This window comes from Phacochoerus africanus, chromosome 4, assembly GCF_016906955.1.
Source record: "Phacochoerus africanus isolate WHEZ1 chromosome 4, ROS_Pafr_v1, whole genome shotgun sequence".
Taxonomy (NCBI): Eukaryota; Metazoa; Chordata; class Mammalia; order Artiodactyla; family Suidae; genus Phacochoerus; species Phacochoerus africanus.
In genome coordinates this window covers 25,301,792-25,322,878 of record NC_062547.1, presented here as the reverse complement: position 1 = coordinate 25,322,878, position 21,087 = coordinate 25,301,792, and positions in this window count along the sequence as shown.

Here is a 21,087-nt window from a genome sequence, read left to right as displayed (position 1 = left end):
TATTGTACTTGTTTTTAAACTGCAAAACAAGGGGGACAAATTTCTATCAGCCAGCTGAGGAAAAATGCTCTGCTTTGTTGATAAATACGGAGTAAGATACGGATTTATCTTTAACGTGAACCATGCCTGAGAGGGGAGATATCCAAATGGGGGTTAAGGGCTGTCAGATGGGGTCTTTGTATTTATTAGTTAGAACCAAGAAAGGCTAAGAGAGTGCAGAAGCTATTTGCTTTGATGTTTAACTCTGAAAAGGGAATTTACCAGCAGAGAGATTCACTGAAGAGACAAAGGGAGAAGGTTAGGGTTAGTTAGGACATGTAATGAGGAGAAATGGGGAAAAAGGAAAAAGTTGTTATTTAAAGAAATGAATAGGTGTGATAAAGGGGGAAACTGGAAACTGGAGCAAGAAGTTGGCAGCAAATAATATGGTGGATGATGGGCATAAAGAACGGGGATTTTCTCCTTCTAAGTGTCTAGAGAAAAATTCCTAAGTGGGCAGTCACATACACTAGTCAGTGGGATCTATTCATATCTTCTCTCCTCCCTTAATCCTCTTTTGCTCTTCAAGCTCTACCCTATTCCACAGTTAACACAGCTTCACTTCTCATTCCATCTCATTCCCCTCTGTCCTCAGCAGATATTTTATGATCGCTTCCCTGGGATAGAACCCACTATTTTCTCTTTTCTTCTCTGACCTAGATTTGGTGACTACAGTTTGTAGGGTGGTTTTAATAGAACTCTTCTATCCCTACAGTTTATTCTAATAAAACTTACCCATATGAACTCAGGGATTAATTCAGAAAAGGACATTCTTGTAAAATGAATGCACTTGGCCTTATTTGTGCCCTCATTCTTCAGCTCACTCCTGGGAGAATTCTATCAGATTAGGTAACCTTCCCAGTGCAGGCTGCTGCCATGGATTCTAGCACTTGCTTTTTATTTTTGTGTTCCTCTAGGTATAGATGAGATTCCCTGCCTAATTATCTGAATGTAGTTTCTGCAGTTTAAACTGTCTGATGTATTAGTTTAAGCAGTGGAGGTAATCAATAGTTTAATCAGTCACTCCGCTTCTGATTCTGTTCATGTTACTCACATTATTCATCCTACGCACAAATAAAGTCTTTTTCTTTCCTCCTGCCAAAGATAAAATTAGGCCAAGTTGAATGATATGAACAGGTGTGGAAAAATCAAAAGGTATGTCTTCATCGGTCTTAGGTTGGATTTGGAAGTTCAGGTGTAGAGATGGTGTAAAAAACAAATGAAATTTTATTTATGTGGAAGTGTCCGACTCCTGAATATAAACTCGGAGGATCTACAACTAAAATAGGCAAAATCAAACTAAAGTTACTCTCAACTTTGAGAGAAAAATGTGTAAGGATAAGGACCTCAACCTCACAGGGTTATTTGGGGTGCTGAGTGTACAATATATAGAACAAAGTTTGTGTTGTTTAACAGATTACAGTGAAACAGGCAAACAAACAAAAAAACCCATGAATTTTGAAGATGTTTGCATAATGAAGAGTTCTTTGGTGACAGAAGTAGATTCTGAAGATAGGAATCTCAGCTAGGTCAAACCTGCTAAGTCAAACCTGAATTGAGAAATTTGGGTTTCCTTATAAATATTGACCTTTCAGGGCATCTGCATATCTATTAGCATGGGTAGATGAGCATGCATTTTGTCTTTCTTATTCTGGCTTTGTTGTGGTTGTGATTATCTTGTATTTTTTTTTCTGACCGAGAATAAATTATATATATATATGCATATATAATATATATTGTGTGTGTATTGTGTGTGTATGTATGTAGGACAGGGAATTATATATAAGACAGAGGAGAGTTCTGTTCCCCTTACCTGGACCTAGGATTTATTGTTCAGTATCTCCAAAAAGAAGAATAGAGTGAGAAACTAGGCAGAGACGCACAAAAGACTGTGAGAACTCAAAGAACAACAGTGTTGGTTTAGCACCCTGGGACGCACCAGGAGTCATCACCCCAGGCAGAGCACTGCTTTTGTAGGCCACTAGCTAGGGTAGCTGACTCAACAGAACCCTGGCAGGAAACTGCAGCTACTCAAGGAGCACCGAGATGCCTGATGGGTACAGCAGATCTCCAGCAGAGACCTGGCAGGATGACATAATACCCAGATGGCAGAGATTTATACTGACCACATGTGCAATATCCCGGGTGGGGGGTAGGCAGACTATAGGGAACATCTGAGAGCATAGATACAGCAGATCCTGGAACTCTGGGTGAGAAGATGAGGTCCAGGGCTGAATTAGGGGAATTTGCGATGCCCTTCTAGCTATACAACCCTATGAACAACCTCAGTGACAAGAATTAACTTTCTGTTACTTATTTTATCCAGAGGCCATCACCAGAAAGCATTACTAACAAGTGTCATGTTAGGCAGTCACTATAAGAATAATACATTCTGATATATCGCTACAGGTAAATCTGCATAAACACACAAATTTATACAGCATTAACATCTTACATGAATTCCACAGCTTGAGAACTACAAAGAACCTTTAGGTAATTCAATCCATGTGATTTCCCCACATATTTGAGCTATAAAACTTTTTGTTAAAAATGTTTTTCTATTCAATATACATTTACTGAGCATATACTCATGTATAAAAATAAACTTGAATAAGAGAGTACTTATCAAATTTGCTTGCTAGAGGAATCTCTCTCTCTGGTATACACACCCACCCACACCCACCACAGTGCTCCACAAATTTATGCATATGAAGGAGTGAAGTAATGGGCGAGGGTGGGAAAGAATGGGGAACAAGTGGGAAAAATAGGAAAGGGGAACAAATATTTCTTGTCCTTAGGTTTGAGGAATGGGGAAAATTTTCAAAGCCAGAAATTACCAAATATGTTATTCATGGTCCAAGGGTAGATGAACAAAGGCAGAGGCTTAAAAATATCAGAATTTTGGGAAATAAATTGGGGTGCAACATTGCAGACCTCATGTCTTACTTGAAGGGCAATGTGGGTCCATTTTGAGAAAGATATGGATAATGACAATGGTGATTTTTGGAGGTTGATCCAGCATCTAAAGAGACCCTTTCCCTGGTTAGGGCAGAGGAGTAGAAGGGACAGAGTATGTGAATGGAGCCTCACACAGCTTCTCTCTCCCCACAACTCAGTACTGAAGTAACCCTTGAAAGTAACTTTACAGAAACTAGAGGGCTCCAGAGACAGGACTGAAAGCCTTCTGTTGAGTCCATCTTCCACTTTTCACATCTAAAGAAAATACAGATTGGAGTTCATGGATGATTTGAGCAAGATCATACAATAATCCATTGCTGGGCTTTTTGCTCCCTGGTCCTCAGTTAAAGATTGGCGGCTGGAAGCGGCTTCAAGATATTTTTCACCAGGTTCACAAAACACCTTAATGATCTGCTTTTACTGGAAATAGTCTCAGCTATCTATGAAAACGTCAGTCCTTTAGGTCAGAGTTCATAGACAAGGACACTGGCAGACAAGGACACTGCTATTGCAGTGTCCATACATTTTTGACCATCACTGTATTTATTGCCATTATTATTATTTGTGAGGATGGAGGTTGTGTGTGTGTTTTCAGAGACATAAAAGGTCCTAACATCTAATTGTTTTTAAGATCCAGAGTTTGGAAGTGTATAGTTGAGGAGATATTTAGGTTTTAACAACTCCTTTTAGAATAAAGTATGTGGTAACATCCTATTTCTATCCAAGGTAAATACAGAATTACACTATGATGTCACTTCATAAGCATGCTAAATTCTCCTAAAGATCAGGTGGGCATGCACTTTCTTTGTGGACACCTAAGAGATAATCCATGAGCTGGCAACTTCTATAGTCCCTGACAAAGAAGCTACAGGATCCCACAGATTTAGGTCAGAAATGTATGGAGAAGCTCATACAATTGGAAAGATCCCTGATTTTGCTGGCTATTGCCTCAGCCTTGTAGGTGACAAAAAGCTTTTTCCTTGATCCTATTAGGGTCCATGGCTGGGTGTGAAAATAGTAAACTGACAAACACAGATTATCAGGAAAAAAGTATACACATTTGTTTAAGTAAGTTGTATGCTGGGTCACTTTGCTGTACAGTAGAAATTGGCACAATATTGTAAATAGACTACGATGAAAAAAGAAAAAAATAAGAAGTTGTATGTGACATAGGAGACTTCGTAAGGAAATGAAGATCCAAGAAACAGACTTTGTATTTTTGTGCTAGGTTTGATGGAAAGGGAACAGCTGTGGTAAGAACATGACAGGTTAAGGACTGTGAAGTCATTGTTAATAACCTGGGGGTACCTTAGCGAGACCTGTTTGTTAGGATTCTTCCTGATGTCCCTGCTCCTCTCCTCTGGGTATAGGGAGGGCCCCTGTTACATGAAGATTTTATGATCTGTTTCAGGGAAGAAGGATAAGGTGGGATAGGAGATCAAAGTGACCTTTCTACTTCTACCATTTCCTCAAACACCTTCAGCCTAAGACACTGCATATGCCAGGGTGCCATATTTGGAGGCTGTATTTCCTGAACCCCAAATGCCTCTTCATTCTTTAATTTCTACCTCTGAGATCCTGAGTCAGCTTTGGGGTTTTGGTGAGTCACTGTTAGCTCTTCAACTCGCCTGTCCTTTGTCTTGCTGCTCCTGCTCCCCCAACCTAGATACTTATTTATTTTTCAACACGGTTTCCCTCCTGGCCAGCAGACAAGCTTATACAATTACATGAAACTTATATCTGCAGAAGTATCACCTAAGGAAGGTACTTAAATTTTTAAAGTAGAGTTTTTATAATGAGACACTTTTAAGACCCAGGGGAATAATTCCTAAAGGGCATGTGGGTTACTATGGAAGGGGGAGAGGGGCCCTAATGGCATGCTTCACCCCACATATAGCCATCTTCCTGTCTAGAAGGTTAATTGTACAGCAGAGAAGGAGACTGAGCCATCATTTCTTTTTGGTGCCTCATTACAAATTTTTCTCTTAGGCTGAGTCTTCAATTTTATGCCGAGCCAGGTGTTGCAGAGTGGGCTGAAGTAACAAATCAACCCATTTGAGCTTTTGAAGATACTAATTTGCCTTCGGATATCTTTAATCTGGTGGTATATATCCCCCTTTCACAGCATTTCTGAACTTAAGCACTATCCAAAACAACATGTGGCATTTTCTCTAATTACTTATGATTAAGAAAAAAAGCAAAGTCAGGCCCTCAAGGCATCAACACTTTGCCATTTTCCTAGAGAAATGAGTACTGCAGAACAAAGCAGCTTGAAAATTAATGCAAGGCACAACACAGCCCAGGGATGTAGGCTTGCATTTCTTTTCTGCACTGTATTTCAAAAATGTTTTACACAACAGGAGAAGGGGTAAGAAAAAAAAAAAAGCAGATGGTCTCAGTTATAACAGCCATTGAAAACAATGGTACAAAGACATTTCTGGGTGGTAAAAACCTCATCAAAATAGTCACTGAGTCTGTGGCACAGTGAAGGAGAGAATAGATGGAGAGCAGAAAAATAAATAGAGCTGTTTAGATATGGGCCCTAGAAAATGACAGAAACATGGTTGAAAAAATTGAGAAGGATATGTCAGCTGTTAGAAGTATCCTATGGAGTCCCCTTCTTGAGTTAACAACAAAAAAATGATAGGAGACAAACATTCATTTTGAAAAGAAATGGTAGTACTTTTCCAGGTCTTTCTTTAAGAAGAAACTTGCAATTCATTTTCCCCTTAATGAGTCATTTATTCTTACTTGATTTGGTGACAAGATATTTCTCCTACTTGGTAGCAAGAAGTTTATCCTATTTGTCTATCAAAAGCTGAAGGTATAGAAGTTAACGCCAAAAATCAGCCTGGCAGCTAATCCAAAGCAAAATGTTAACAAGAGGCTTAGAGTGGATAATTAGCAGTTTGATAATCCCTGAGATTAGGACTCTTGATTATCTTTTACTGCATAAATTCTTCAGGTTCAGCAAAGTTGCTCTTGTAATTTTAGAAGTGATCTACATTGACTAACAAGTTGTTCCCCTTACCTCTGCATAGACCTGGTTTCTTTAACATTCTCCACACTCCCCCATCACTTAGTGAAATTCTGTCCTTGCAGCTACAAAGGAACAGGCTCTATCTTCAAGATGCATAATGGTCTCTGGGGTACCCTGGGCAAGAAGTACTCCTTGAAACTCTGTTCTCTAACATATTATTTATTTGCCTTGTGAATACTCTCACGGTCATCATAAATGATGATCTGTCACAAACCATGGACCACATTTAACTACATACCATGTGATAAAAGGAAACAAAGTTTAGATAGCAAGTTCTCATAGGTGTAGTCCTAAAAGAAAAGACAAGGATAAACATATGCCATTCGCAGCAACTAAAGAGGAGCTCTCGTTGTATGACTTGGACACTGTAATGGTTTCCTTGCTTTTTTTCAGTGCTCGTATCCTTTTTTTTTTTGATGCGGGGGTGAGCCCCAAAGTGAAATAAATGTGACATAAAAAATGGTGTGGATTAAAACCTGATAAGTATCAAAGAATGTTGACTGAGCTGGAAAAGAGGGGCCTGAGACAAAGTGAAAATATGAGAATTTTAAATAAAAACAAATTAAACATAATCATCCTTAAGTGACAAAGTGAAAGGGACACCATCTCTCAGATTTGAAAGAAACTGATGAAAGAAGCATTTAAAAGTTAACTTTGAGTCAGGGCAAGTGTAAAGATTAAATCTTCTGAAAATAGAATACACTCTGAAATAAGGAAGTGGCCAACTCCAGCATGGATACCATGAGACAAGTATTAAACAGGACCACTGTCCACTCGGGGGTGAGAGGATTGGCATCTGGGAGAAGAGGATATCAAAAGAGATCACAAGTTTTCCTTTCACTGTCCTGAATGCAAGACCATTATCTGAGCCCTATAGCATTGCTTGTGGTATGTTCATTTATAGACCAAACTGTAGATCTGGTTTCCTTTAACTGAATCAGTTGGGTAGGTTTTAAAAAAATCCTTTGAAAGCTTCAAAAAGCCCTAAAGAATCTGTTAAGGTACTACTATATCTAATAAGAATAATGTTACCTAACATTTATATAACACTTACTTGGCATCACTTCAGGCACCCTGAGACAGTCCACTTTTACTCTTTACACAAATCTTTTTGGTCTATGAGTAGACTTATTTTTTCATTACTCAATGAATTTATTACATTTATAGTTGTACAATGATCATCACAATCAATTTTATAGGATTTCCATCCCACAACCCCAGTGCATCCCTCACCCCCCAAACTGTCTCCTTTGGAGACCATAAGTTTTTCAAAGTCTGTGAATCAGTATCTGTTCTGAAAAGAAGTTCATTCTGTCCTTTTTTCAAATTCTACATGACAGTGAAAGAATTTGATGATGGTGTCTCATTGTATGGCTGACTTCACTTAGTGTGATAATTTCTAGGTCCATCCATGTTGCTAATAATGCCAGTATTTCATTCCTTTTAATGGCTGAGTAATATTCCATTGTGTATATGTACCACATCTTCTTGATCCACTCCTCTGCTGATGGACATTTAGGTTGTTTCCATGTCTTGGCTATGAGTAGCCTTATTTTAAAGATGGAAAAACTGAGATACAAAGAATTTAAGGAATTACGCTCAGATAACAGTTAAAAAGTGGCAGAAAGAGAATCTGAACTCTGGCCGTGGCTGCAAGATTTTACAGTATGAACCTTTGTGCTATACTGCTTCACAGGTGTGCAGAGATCTAATGGGTTTTCCTTTTTATTTTCACTACTTTTAATTCTTTCTTTCTTATCGTTTCCTCAGTATGTTTAACTCTTTTCAGAAATCTGCTGGTTCTGAAAGGCATTATGACTAGAAATAGCCAGGCTGGTACACACGTCATTATCTTTAAGCCAGGATTTTCTCTCTCAAGACTGGTTAAGAACACTTTTCTATAAAATAAGCTGAATGTATCAGGTGAATAAATGACATTTTATTGACAATGGTGTAATTTTTAAATTTATTTTCATATTTACCTTAATGTGTAATAGAAAATTGTAACCAGTAGTTTTTGTTGTGGCTCAGAAGTAACAAACTTGTCTAGTAACCATGAGGATGCAGGTTAGATCCCTGGCCTCACTCAGTGGGTTAAGGATCCTGCGTTGCTGTGAGCAGTGGTGTAGGTCACAGTTGAGGCTCGGACCCAGTGTTGCTCTGGCTGTGATGTAGGTTGGCAGCTGCAGCTCCAATTTGATTCCTAGCCTGGGAACTTCTGCATGCCCCGGGTGCAACCCTAAAAAGCCAAACATAAAAATAAATAAAAAGAAAATTATAACCAGCACATGCATACATTTTGAGTTCACTGACGTTATGAATGAAGGTAAGAAAAAGTAGCACTAAATGTAAACAAAGAAAAATGCTTATGGGAATTCCCATCGTGACACAGTGGTTAACGAATCCAACTAGGAACCATGAGGTTGCGGGTTCAATCCCTGGCCTTGCTCAGTGGGTTAAGGATCTGGTGTTGACGTGAGCTGTGGTGTAGGTCGCAGATGCGGCTGGGATCCCCCGTTGCTATGGCTCTGGTGTAGGCTGGCAGCTACAGCTCTGATTAGACCCCTAGCCTGGGAACCTCCATATGCCATGGGAGTGGCCCAAGAAATGGCAAAAAGACAAAAAAAAAAAACAAAAAAACAAAAAACAAACAAACAAAAAAACAAAAACTCCCGCAAAACTACCGCAAAGGTTCTAAGAGCTAAGCACTGCTGTCTAGAAGTGTCTGTTTTTATATGTCACATTCTTGCAAAAAGGACTTAGAGTAGCTTAAGATAAAAACCGAAAAAAAAAAAAAAAAACCCACCAAAACAGCTAAAGCCCAAACACACACACACACTCACACACACACACGTGTCAAACTACTGTTGGTTTTTTTCCCAGGTTCTGTTCATGATCCCTTCTCCTTATACTTTAAACCTATGCTTTCAGAACTCCATGGTTTTGCTGTTGCTCCTGCCAGGAAATTCCTTGTCCATCTATTAAAACTTAATTTTCAGATTTCTGCTCAAACCTTGCCTCTTCTGGTTCCCTCGGCCAAGCTTAAAATCTCCTTCCTCCATGCTCACATTCCTTTCTGCCTATAGACATACAAATCAGTACACTGAATTGCAATAATCTGTGTGATCCCCTTCCTCCCCTGTATCCTGAAAACATCCTAGGAGCTTTTGCACAGTCTGTCACACTGGGGGAACTAGCAATTATAACTAGCTTTTTATTGCACAAAGTTTTTAATGTCTTAATATTTGCAGTGACCTCGAAAGGTATGTTCTAGTATAACCCCCACATTACATAAGAAGAAACTGAGACACTGTGATTATCTAAATTGCTTATGTTTGAGAAGCAAGAAAATGGCACACTTTAGACTTTTAAATCTAAGCAAACACTAGGAGGTCAATTTACTCAATTCTATTTTGACTCTCAATGACTGTAATGACAGAATTGTGTGCTAGAGAGTCCCATATAATATTTAAAGAGGTTACTCTTGGTTTAAAAACTTATATATGATAAAAATTGACCATGATATTTAAGGGGCCATGAGCCTACTTCCCAAACCACGGAGTAAAATGAAGGTGTTTCTCTTTGAAGACTGGTGCCAGAAACTTGTCATTGCCATTCACCTTTTAGTAACAGATGGGTGACAGAATATATTTTATTTGAAACTCTAAACCCCTTCCCATCCCATCCCTATTTCAAAGTAATTATTTCCATTGAACATAAAATTCTAGAGAGCATTACAGAGGAGGTATTCAAAAGAGCTGAGAAAATTATGCTATGAAATTAAAGAGATACGCAGGAACTGAAACAAACTGTACAAAGAGAGCATTAAGGAATGGTATTTTCAGGGTAAAATGAAGAAGAGTATCTGTAATGAGAGTGGAGAAAAGATCCTAAGTTCTTAATAGAAAATGAGGATGTATCAGTCAGGACATTGTCGACTACATGCTGGTAACAAACAACCCCCCATATCTCAGTGTCTTAATAAAAGTTTATTTCTCTCTCCTGTCCAAGATGGGTGAACAGGATGGTCTGCTCAGTACTCAGGCTGATAGATACACCTGATTTCAAAAGGGGAAGGGAATCACATCAAATGCCCAGGAGATGAACTCTAAGAAACATTTGGTGAACAGCACTAATTACTACTCCAGAGCATAATGACAGTATCTAGTCCCAAGGGTTTTTGTGTGTATTTAATGAGATCATGCTTAGCGATTACCAGTCACATAGTGTTAGCTATTAACGATAGTAATAAGCAATCCTCTTTTCTCACAATTATTTCTCTTTCCTTAAAGAGGAAAAATATAATAGAACACATTATACACAGCATGTCAAATTGCAGCCCAGGCTGATCCAATTTAATTGGTGAGTGGAAGTATTATCCCCAGGCCTTTTAACACAATTATAAATTGGTTCTTGGCTGCTGTGGACAAAGTTTTTAAAAACGCCTAAATAATATCATAATAAATGTACCATATTTGCTTGGTTTGAGGTATTTTAACATTTTAGTATTTCTTAGTCTGTGTTGTATTTTATAATCAATTGAATGTAAATATGATATTCTTTTTCCACTAAAATTATTTTGCTCCTGAAAAGCTGCTAATGAATGATTGGCGTATCTGAAAATATTTGAGGGGATAGTTCTTGCACTAAGAAAAAAAGAGCTGAAAAAAATAAGTGTCAATATCAAAAGAAATGAAATAGCTTTCACCACAATGCTTCTTATGAAATGGTAAGCCCATACAGGATTTGGACTTCAGATGTATAACTATTTGTGTTTGATCATTCTTCCCCTTCTTGTTATTATACCAGGTTTCTTTGTCTGTTTCACAAGAAATGTGATACAAAATGGTTATTTTTGCCATACTGAGAAATGTCTCCCAGTAGAATTTTCTTAAAAGGTAGCTATTGCGTTCTGAATCATTAACTGACAGCAATACAACTTTGAGTGCAGCAAGGAAACAGCTTCCTCTCACTGGTGTGCAAAAAGGAAACAGCAGGGATTTCCATGTGCAGTGTCAGTCTAGGTAAATGACATCTGTTATAAAACTGTGTCTGTGACCAAGACATCCATTAATGGATGCAGGCACACCTTGACTACAGAAGGCAGATGCCTTATACAGCAGCAGGGTTCACCAGCAACAACCGAATCAATAATAGCAGCAATTTATAAATCACATCAAATTAAAACTGCATACCTTGTGGCTGACTTAGAAGGTTCTTTAATATGCCCTAGCTTGAGTTTTTTCACTTTTACTTGATTGAGGAAACACTGAAGGGGCTGACTTGCCCAAAGACAATCCAAATGCATAAATATTTATTTACTAGGGCAGTACATCTAACCTGGAAGATACCTAAGCAATGGATTTCCTCTATGGGTAAGATGAAGGCCAGGTAGCCCCACATCAGGGTGGGTTACTGAAGAGGGAGCATCACCAGCACTTCTGCTTGTTGCCTCACTGGGAAAGAAAATTTTCTGAGACTTAAATTTCATTTAAGTCTTAACCCTAGGACAATGAATCTCAAATTTTGCTGTGCAAAAATATTATTCTGGGAAATTTGTTAAATTTCCCAGGCCCTATCCTTGGACATTCCAATTCATAGACACTAAAGTTGATTCTTGTATAGAAAGCAAGTGAGCCCTTCTGTGATGATTCTTGTATAGAAAGCAAGTGAGCCCCACAAACAAATTTATTAGCTCTTGAGTGGGAAATCAACTGTGAAGCTAATTAAAATTATACCTATTTTGGCTCGACCCATAGAAGGTCACAAAACTCAGTGGGTATAGCCATCTGTATTTTATAAAAAATGCAATGATGATTCTACTGCACACTTTATAAGGGCTAGTTATATACTAACCATCTATATTATAGAACTAAATTATAATTACCTCATGAAAGATCATTAAAGGCATGGGATATGTGATATGAATCCTTATAGAACAAATAAAAAATCAGCTAGTATTATTGAGGCTCAGCTATTTATTTCTTGGTTGGCAGCGTAGTGCTATAATTAGGGAAGTGGATTGCCTGGGTTTGAATGCTGGCACTATTATGTTCTAGATATGTGAATATGAGCAGGAAAGCTCTGTTTGCTTTATTTTCCCCATGTATAAAATGGGTATCATAGGGTAACTGTATTAAGAATGTCAACCAAGAAAAACAACTGAAACACACCTATGACAGAGCAGATGCTCAATGATTTTTTTTCCCCATTTTATAGTGCACCTGCAGCATAGGGAAGTTTCTGGGCCAGGGGATGAATCGAAGATGAAGCTGTGGCCTATAACACAGCCACAACACTGGATCCATGCCACATCTGCGACTATGCCAGAGCCTAGGGTAACCCACTGAGGGAAGCCAGAGATTGATCCCACATCTTTACAGAGACAACATCACATCCTTTACCTGCTGAGCCACAATAGGAAACCCTGTTCAATAATTCTTAGCTACTAGTATTATGTGCCAGACACATGATGGTGTCATTGAATTTGTAACAATTTAATAACGTAGAAACTGGTGATGGGCCAAGATGGCAGAATAGCAAGACGGTGAGCTTACCTAATCTGGTGAGCACATCAAAATCACATCTATCTGCAAAACAACCATTGATGAAAAAGACCAGAACCTACTGGAAAAGTTCTTCTACAACTAAATATATAAAAAGGGATGGCAAAGAGATGGGTAAGAGAGGTGGACTCTAAAGTCCCATACCTCCAGGTGGGCCACCCACAAACTGGAGAATAATTACGTTGGCAGAATTTCTCCCACAGGAGTAAGAGTTCTAAGCGTACATAAGGCTTGCAAGCCTGTGGATCCTGCACCAGGAATATAGGTCCCCAGAGCATATGGGTTTCAGGGCCAGTAGGGCTTAATTTTGGGAGTCTCAAAGGACTGGGGGAAATAGATACTGCATTCTTTTTTTTTTGTCTTTCTTCCTTTTCTAGGGCCACACCTGCAGCACATGGAGGTTCCCAGGCTAGGGGTCTAATTGGACCTGTAGCTGCTGGCCTATGCCAGAGCCACAGCAACGTGGGATCCGAGCCGCATCTGCAACCTACACACAGCTCTCAGCAGTGCCAGATCCTTAACCCACTGAGCAAGGCCAGGGATCAAACCCGCAACCTCATGGTTCCTAATTGGATTTGTTAGCCACTGAGCCACGAGGGGAACTCTGATACTGCATTCTTAAAAGGCACACAATCTCACACTCTTCTGGAACCAGGGGAAAAACAGTAATTTGATTAGCGACTGGACCAGACCTATATCTTGGAGAGTTTCTGGGAGAGGCAGGGGGTGGCTATGACTCACACTGGGGACAGAGACACTGGCATAAGCCATTTTGAGGAGCTTATTCAATCACATGGACTCTAGTGCTGGTGGCCACCATTGTGGAATTTTCCTTCTAGCTCATTAGTACCAAAACCTAATCCTACCCAATAACCTATAGGTGCCAGAGTTGGGACACCTAAGGCCAAGCAACTAACTGGGCAGGGACATAGCTCCAACCATCAGCACACAGGATGCCTAAAAACCTCCTAAGCCCACAGCTGCCTCCAGGCACAGCTCAGCCTACAAGAGGTCCAGGACCCAGCTCCACTCACCAGTGGACAGGCATTGGTCATGCCTTCTAGCCTCTGGATTGGCCTCACACACCCAGAGGCAGACAGTGGACACAATATAACCACAGTCCCATAGCCTGAGGACCCAGCTTGCCCGCAGAAGGCTAAACCCTGCTCTAGGACAAGCTGGGTCACAACCCTGCCCACTAGCAGGCCAACAAGCGTTGGACATCCCAGCCCCAAACCCAACTATGTCAGGAACCCCATCCTCAAGAAATCTGACACCAGCTCTCCCATCACTAGGAGATTATCTGGCACTAACTCTAGGACCTGGATTCACCCAACAGTGGGCTTTCAACAACCCTGAGTCTTCTGGACCCTCACTCCACCCATAGTGAGCCAGCACTAGTCCCAGAGTCTCAACGGATTTCTGCAGTCATCTTTCTCATGATCAGGCCATACCAACAAGCAGCAGGGAGACTCAGTACAAGGCAGGGTCTGCCAATCAACCAGAGCAGGGTCCAACCAAGCCTACCAGACTGCCCATATAGTCAGCATGCCACAACAGAAGTGCCTATGCAGTCCTCAAAGGAGAAACACAGAGAGCATATAGCTTGGGAGTGCACTGCTGGGACACACAGGACATCTCCTATAGAAAGCAACTTCTCCAACATGGAGAATGTATCTAACCTACCACATAAATAAAAATAAAAACAGCAACTTAGGCAAAATGAGGCCATAGAGGAATATATTTCAGATGAAGTAATGAAATAAAGCCCCACAGAAGGATTACGTAAAAGGGAGATAGGCAATCTATCCAAGAAAGAATTCAGGGTGATGATTGTAAAGGTGATTAAAGAACTCAGAAGAATGCACAAATAGAGAAGTCAGAAGTTTTTAACAGAACTAGAAAATATAAAGAACAACCAAGCAGGGATGAAGAATGTAATACTTGAAATGAAAAACACACTATAAGTAATAAACAGAACACTAAAATACAGAGGAATGCATCAGTGAGCTGGAAGACAGTAGTGGAAATCACGGACTCAGAACAGAAAAAAAATGAATAAAAAGACAGTTTAAGAGATTTCCAAGACATCATCAAGTGTATACTAATATTTACATTATAAGGATCTCAGAATAAGAGAGAGAAAAGGGCTGAGAACATATTTGAATATATAACAGCTGAAAATTTCTCTAATCTGGGAAAGCAAAGAGTTGCCCAAATCCAGGAAGTGCAGAGTCCCATACGGATTAACTCAAGGAGAAATAAACCAAGGCAAATTATAATTAAAATGACTAAAGATAAATAGAAAATAATAAACACAACAAGTGAAAAGCAACAAGTAACATACAAGGCTACTAGCTGATTTTTTGGCAGAAACTCTGTAGGCCAGAGGGGAGTGGCATAATATATTTAAAGTGATAAAAGGGAAAAATCTGAATATCAAGAATACTCCACCCAGAAAAGCTTTCATTTAGATTTGATGGAGAAATCAAAAGCTTTACAGACAAGCAAAAGCTAAGAGAATGTGGCACCACCAAACCAGCTTTACAATAATGCTAAAAGAAATTCTCCAGGCAGAAAAGAAAAGGCCATGATTAGAAACAAGAAAATTATATACATAGTAAAGGTAGGAAACATTAATCACCCCACTAATAGGAAGGTTAAAAAATAAAAGTAGTAAAATCATCTGTATTCACAATAAGCAGTTAATGGGCACACAAAACAATTAGATATGAAATATAATATCAAAAACAATAATCATGAGGGGAGGAAAGTATGGATGCAGGGTTTTTAAAATGCATATATACTCTGTTTATGATTTAAAATACTACTATATTAAAAATAATATCTATCTATATCTCTCGATGCTATGTAAAAATCTCATGGTAACAACAAATCAAAATTGATGACACAAAAAAGGAAAAAGGAATCTAAACATAATACTAAAGAAAGCCATCAAGTCACAAGAGAAATGAACAAAAGAAGGGGAAAATATATCTACAAACACAACCACAAAATAATTAACAAAATGGCAATAAGAACATGTTGGTAATTACCTTAAATGTAAATGGACTAAGTGCTCCAATCAAAAGACAGAGAGTGTCTGAATTGATACAAAAATAAGACCTGAATATATGCTGCCTACAAGAGACTCATTTCAGATGTGAAGGCACACAGAGACTTAAAGTGAGCAGATGGAAAAAGGTATTCTGTGCAAATGGAAATCAAAATATGGCCATAATAACAATGCTTATTATAAGGCAAAATAAACTTTAAAATAAAGACTTTTATAAAAGACAAGGAAGGACACTTCATAATAATCTAAAGCTTAATCCAAGAAGATATAACAACTGTAGATATATATGCACCCAGGATAGGAGCACCTAAACACATAAGGAAAATATTAAGGGACATAAAAGGAGAAATTGATAGTAACACAATAATAGTAAGCGGCTTTAACAACCCACTTACATCAATGGATGTATCATTCAGATAGAAAAATCAGTAAGGAAACACCAGACCTAAATGATGCATCGGAACAGATAGACTTAATTGACATTTATAGAGCATTCCATTAAAAAGCAACAGAATACACATTCTTTTCAAGTGCACACAGAACAGTCTTCAGGATAGATCACATGGTAGACCACAGAACAAAACTTAGTAAATTGTAAAAAATCTGAAATGTCATCAAGTATCTTTCCTGACAAAAAATACTATAAGACTACAAATCAGGTATATGGAAAGCTGCACAAACCACAAACACATACAGGCAAAAAATATCCTTCCAAATAACCAAAGAGTTATTGAAGAAATCAAAGAGAAAATAAAAAAATACATAAAGACAAATGAAAATGACAACATGTCAATCCAAAACCTGTAGGACACAGCAAAAGCAGTCTTATTGGGAGTTTATAGCAATAAACAAGAAAAATCTAAAAAAAATCTAACCTCAGGAAATGAGAAAAATTTAAAACAATCTAACATTACACGTAAAGGAACTAGAGAAAGAAAAAATGAAATTCTAAGTTAGAATCTCATAAAAATCAGGGCAGAAATAAATGAAATAGAAACCAAAAAAAAAAAAAAAACAGAAAAGATCCATGAAACTGAAAAATAGACAAAACTGATAAGCCTTTGGCCAGGCTCATCAAAAATAAAAGGAGAGGATCCAAATTCATAAAACTAAATAATAGAAAAGAAAAACTTACAATCCACATCACAGAATTAAAAAACCAATGGGTCAGTAAGGAAATCAAGAACAAAATTAAAAAATACACCGAGACAAATGATAATGAAGACACAACCATTCAAAATCTATTGGATGCTGCAAAAGCAGTGCTCCAAGGGAGGTTCATAGCAATACAGGCCTTCCTCAAAAAAGAAGAAAAATCTCCAATTGACAACTTAACCCAACACCTAAATGAATTAGAAAAAGAAGAACAAGCAGAACCTAAAGTCAACGGAAGGAAGGAAATCATAAAGTTCAAAGAGGAAATCAATAAAATAGAGATTCAAAAAATAATAGACAAAATCAATCAAACTAAGAGCTGGTTCTCTGAAAACGTACACAAAATAGACAAACCTCTTGCTAGACTCACCAAGAAGAGGAGAGAAAAAAAACCCAAATAAAATCAGAAATGAAAAAGGAGAAGTCACAAACGATACTACAGAAATACAAAAAGCCATAGAACACCATCAACAATTACATGCCAACAAATTTGACAACCTAGAAGAAATGAACAACTTTCTAGAGACCTACAGTCTGCCAAAACTGAATCAAGAAATAGATCAATTGAACAGACTGATCACTAGAAATAAAACTGAATATGTCATAAAAACACTCCCTACAAATAAAAGTCCAGGATCAGATGGCTTCACAGAAGAATTGTACAAAACATACAAAGAGCAACTTATACCCATTCTCCTTAAACTTTTTCAAAATGTTGAAGAAAGAACACTCCCAGAGACATTCTATGATCAATATATAAGGAAAATGATCATCTCAATAGATACAAAAAAGCATTTGACAAAGTCCAACATCCATTCATTGTAAAAACTCTTACCATAGTGGGTATAGAGGGAACATTACTTAACATAATCAAAGCCGTTTATGACAAACCTACAGAAAAAATAATAATGGAGAAAAGCTGAAAGCCTTCCCACTAAATTCTGGAACAAGATAAGCATGCCCACTCTCACCACTGTTATTCAACATAGTACTGGAAGTCCTAGATTTACAGCAATCGAAAAAACAAAAGAAATAAAAGGCATCCAAATAGGAAGAGAAGAGGTAAAACTGTCAGTGTATGCAGATGACATGATACTATATATGGAAAACCCTAAGGACTCAACCCAAAAACTACTTGAACTGATCAACAAATTCAGCAAAGTAGCAGGATATAATATTAACATTCAGAAATCAGTCACATTTCTATACACAAACAATGAAATATTAGAAAAGGAATACAAAAATACAATACCTTTTAAAATTGCACCCCCAAAAATCAAATACTTGGGAATATACCTGACCAAGGAGGTAAAGGACTTATATGCTGAGAATTATAAAACATTAATCAAGGAAATTAAAGAAGATGTAAAGAAATGGAAAGATATTCCATGCTCCTGGGCTGGAAAAATTAATACGTAAAAATGGCTATACTACCCAAAGCAATCTACAGATTCAATGTAATCCTTATGAAATTACCCATGATATTTTCCACAAACAATCCCAAAATTTATTTGGAACCACAAAAGACCTAGAATTGCCAAAGCAAATCTGAAGAACAAAAAACAAGCAGGAGGCATCTCTCTCCCAGACTTCAGGCACTATTACAAAGCCACAGTCATCAGACAGCATGGTACTGGCACCAAAACATATATACAGACCAATGGAACAGAATAGAGAACCCAGAAATAAACCCAGACACCTATGGTCAATTAATCTTTGACAAAGGAGGCAAGAAAATCAAATGGGAAAACGACAGTTTTTTCAGCAAGTATTGCTGGGAAACCTGGACAGCTGCATACAAATCAATGCAACTAGAACACACGCTCACACCATGCACCAAAATAAACTCAAAATGGCTTAAAGACTTAAATATAAGACAAGACACCATCAAAATCCTGGAAAAGAACATAGGCAAAACATTCTCTGATATCAACCTTACAAATGTTTTCTCAGGTCAGTCTCCCAAAGCAAAAGAAATAAAAGCAAAAATAAACCAATGGGATGTAATCAAACTGATAAGCTTTTGCACAGCAAAGGAAATCAAAAAGAAAACAAAAAGACAATTTACAGAATGGGAGGAAATGATGCAACTGACAAGGGCTTAATCTCTAAAATATACGAGCAACTTATACAATTCAACAGCAAAAAAGCCAACAACCCAAAGGATAAATGGGCAAATGACCTGAATAGACATTTCTCCAAAGAAGATGTGCAGATGGCCAACAAGCACATGAAAGAATGCTCAGCATCACTGATTACTGGAGAAATGCAAATCAAAACTACCAGATACCCCCTCATACCAGTCAGAATGGCCATAATTAATAAGTCCACAAATAAGAAGTGCTGGAGAGGGTGTGGAGAACAGGGAACCCTCCTGCACTGTTGGTGAGAATGTAAGTTGGTACAACCACTATGGAGAACAGTATGGAGGTATCTTAGGAAACTATATATAGAAGTACCGCATGACCCAGCAATCCCACTCTTGGGCATATATCCAGACAAAACTTTCCTTAAAAAAGAAACATGCACCCCTATGTTCATTACAGCACTGTTCATAATAGCCAAGACATGGAAACAACCTAAATGTGCATTGACAGATGGTTGGATTAGGAAGAAGTGGTATATATACTCAATGGAATACTACTCAGCCATAAAAAGAATAAAATAATGCCATTTGCAGCAACGTGGATGGAACTAGAGACTCTCATACTGAGTGAAATGAGTCAGAAAGACAAAGACAAATACCATATGAGAGGGCAGAAGACATGAGTAGACATTTTTCCAAATAGGACACGTAGCCAGCCAATAGGCACATGAAAAGATGCTTAATGCTGCTACACATTAGGGAATTAGAGATTAACCCATTATGAAATATCACCTCATACCTGTCAGAATGGCTGACTCTAAAAGAACATAAATAACAAATGTTGGTGAGCATGTGGAGAACAGGTGCCCCAGTGCCAACTTACCACTAGGTCTGGGATGAACATAATGGAGAAACAGATGGAATATTGGGTTGCATCTGGACAAAACAGTGGATGCCTGAATGGGCAGCTCATAGGTTTGCTGTGACCACAGGGGCCTCACTTGCTTCAGAGTTCACTTCTTGGGGACAGAGAACACACTTAGGGTAATAAAGCCTTAGTGAATCTTATCCTCAGGGCTTCTACTCCAACAACTGGGGATCAGACCCCACCCCCAACAGGAATATGACAGGCACAGGGCAAAGAGGAGGTCTTACCCAACATCCAGTGCACATTCTGGTCACCACAACATCAACCATATGCATTATCAATGGTATAAATGCCAGCACAATCTGAGGACAGACATGGCAGGAATCCATACTAAAATCAGTCTTCACACCAAAAATAGTGGACTCTCAGTTTACACAGTGATGCTCCCATATAAAAAGAGTCCTTCAAGACCACAACAGATAACTGTTTCCCTAACTTCATAGTGATATGGAAAAAACATCATTTTTAAAATGAAAAAGAGGAACTACACCAAAGTAAAAGGATAAGAGAAATACCCTGAAACAACAAAAAATGAAATAGAGCTCTCAAGTCTACTAGATCCTGAATTCAAAAAACATGTAATAAAAATGCGAAAGGAATTAAGGAGATACAGATCACTTAAATAAGTAGCTAGAAAAACTATAAAAAGGTAACAAACAAAAAGATAACTATTGAGATTAAAAAAACCAAGGTAGAGGGAGTTCCTTTTGTGGCTCAGTGGGTTAAATATCCAACCAGTATCCATGAGGATGCATGTTAGATCCCTGGCCTCACTCAGTGGGTTAAGGATCTGACTCTGCTGCAAGCTGCAGTGTAGGTAACAGATGCAGCTCAGGTCTGGCATGGCTCAGGCATAGGCTGGCAGCTGCAGCTCCAATTTGACTGCTAGCCCAAGAACTTTTATATGCCACAAATGCAGCCCTAAAATGAACCTTTCCTCCCAAAAGAACAAGGTAAATAAGTGAACAGCAAGCCAAGTAATGCACAAGAATGAATAAGTGATTTGGAAGATAGAATAATGGAAATTGCCCAATCAAAACAGCATACAGAAATACAAAAGAAAAAAATTAAAGGAACATAACAGGAATTCAACACCCCATTAGCCACAATGGATAGATATTCCAAAAAGAAAATCAGTAAGGTAACAGAGATCCTAAATTACACAATGGAACAGCTGGACTTAACTGCTATCTACAGGACACTACATCAAAAAAAGAAAAAAAATACAGAATACACGTT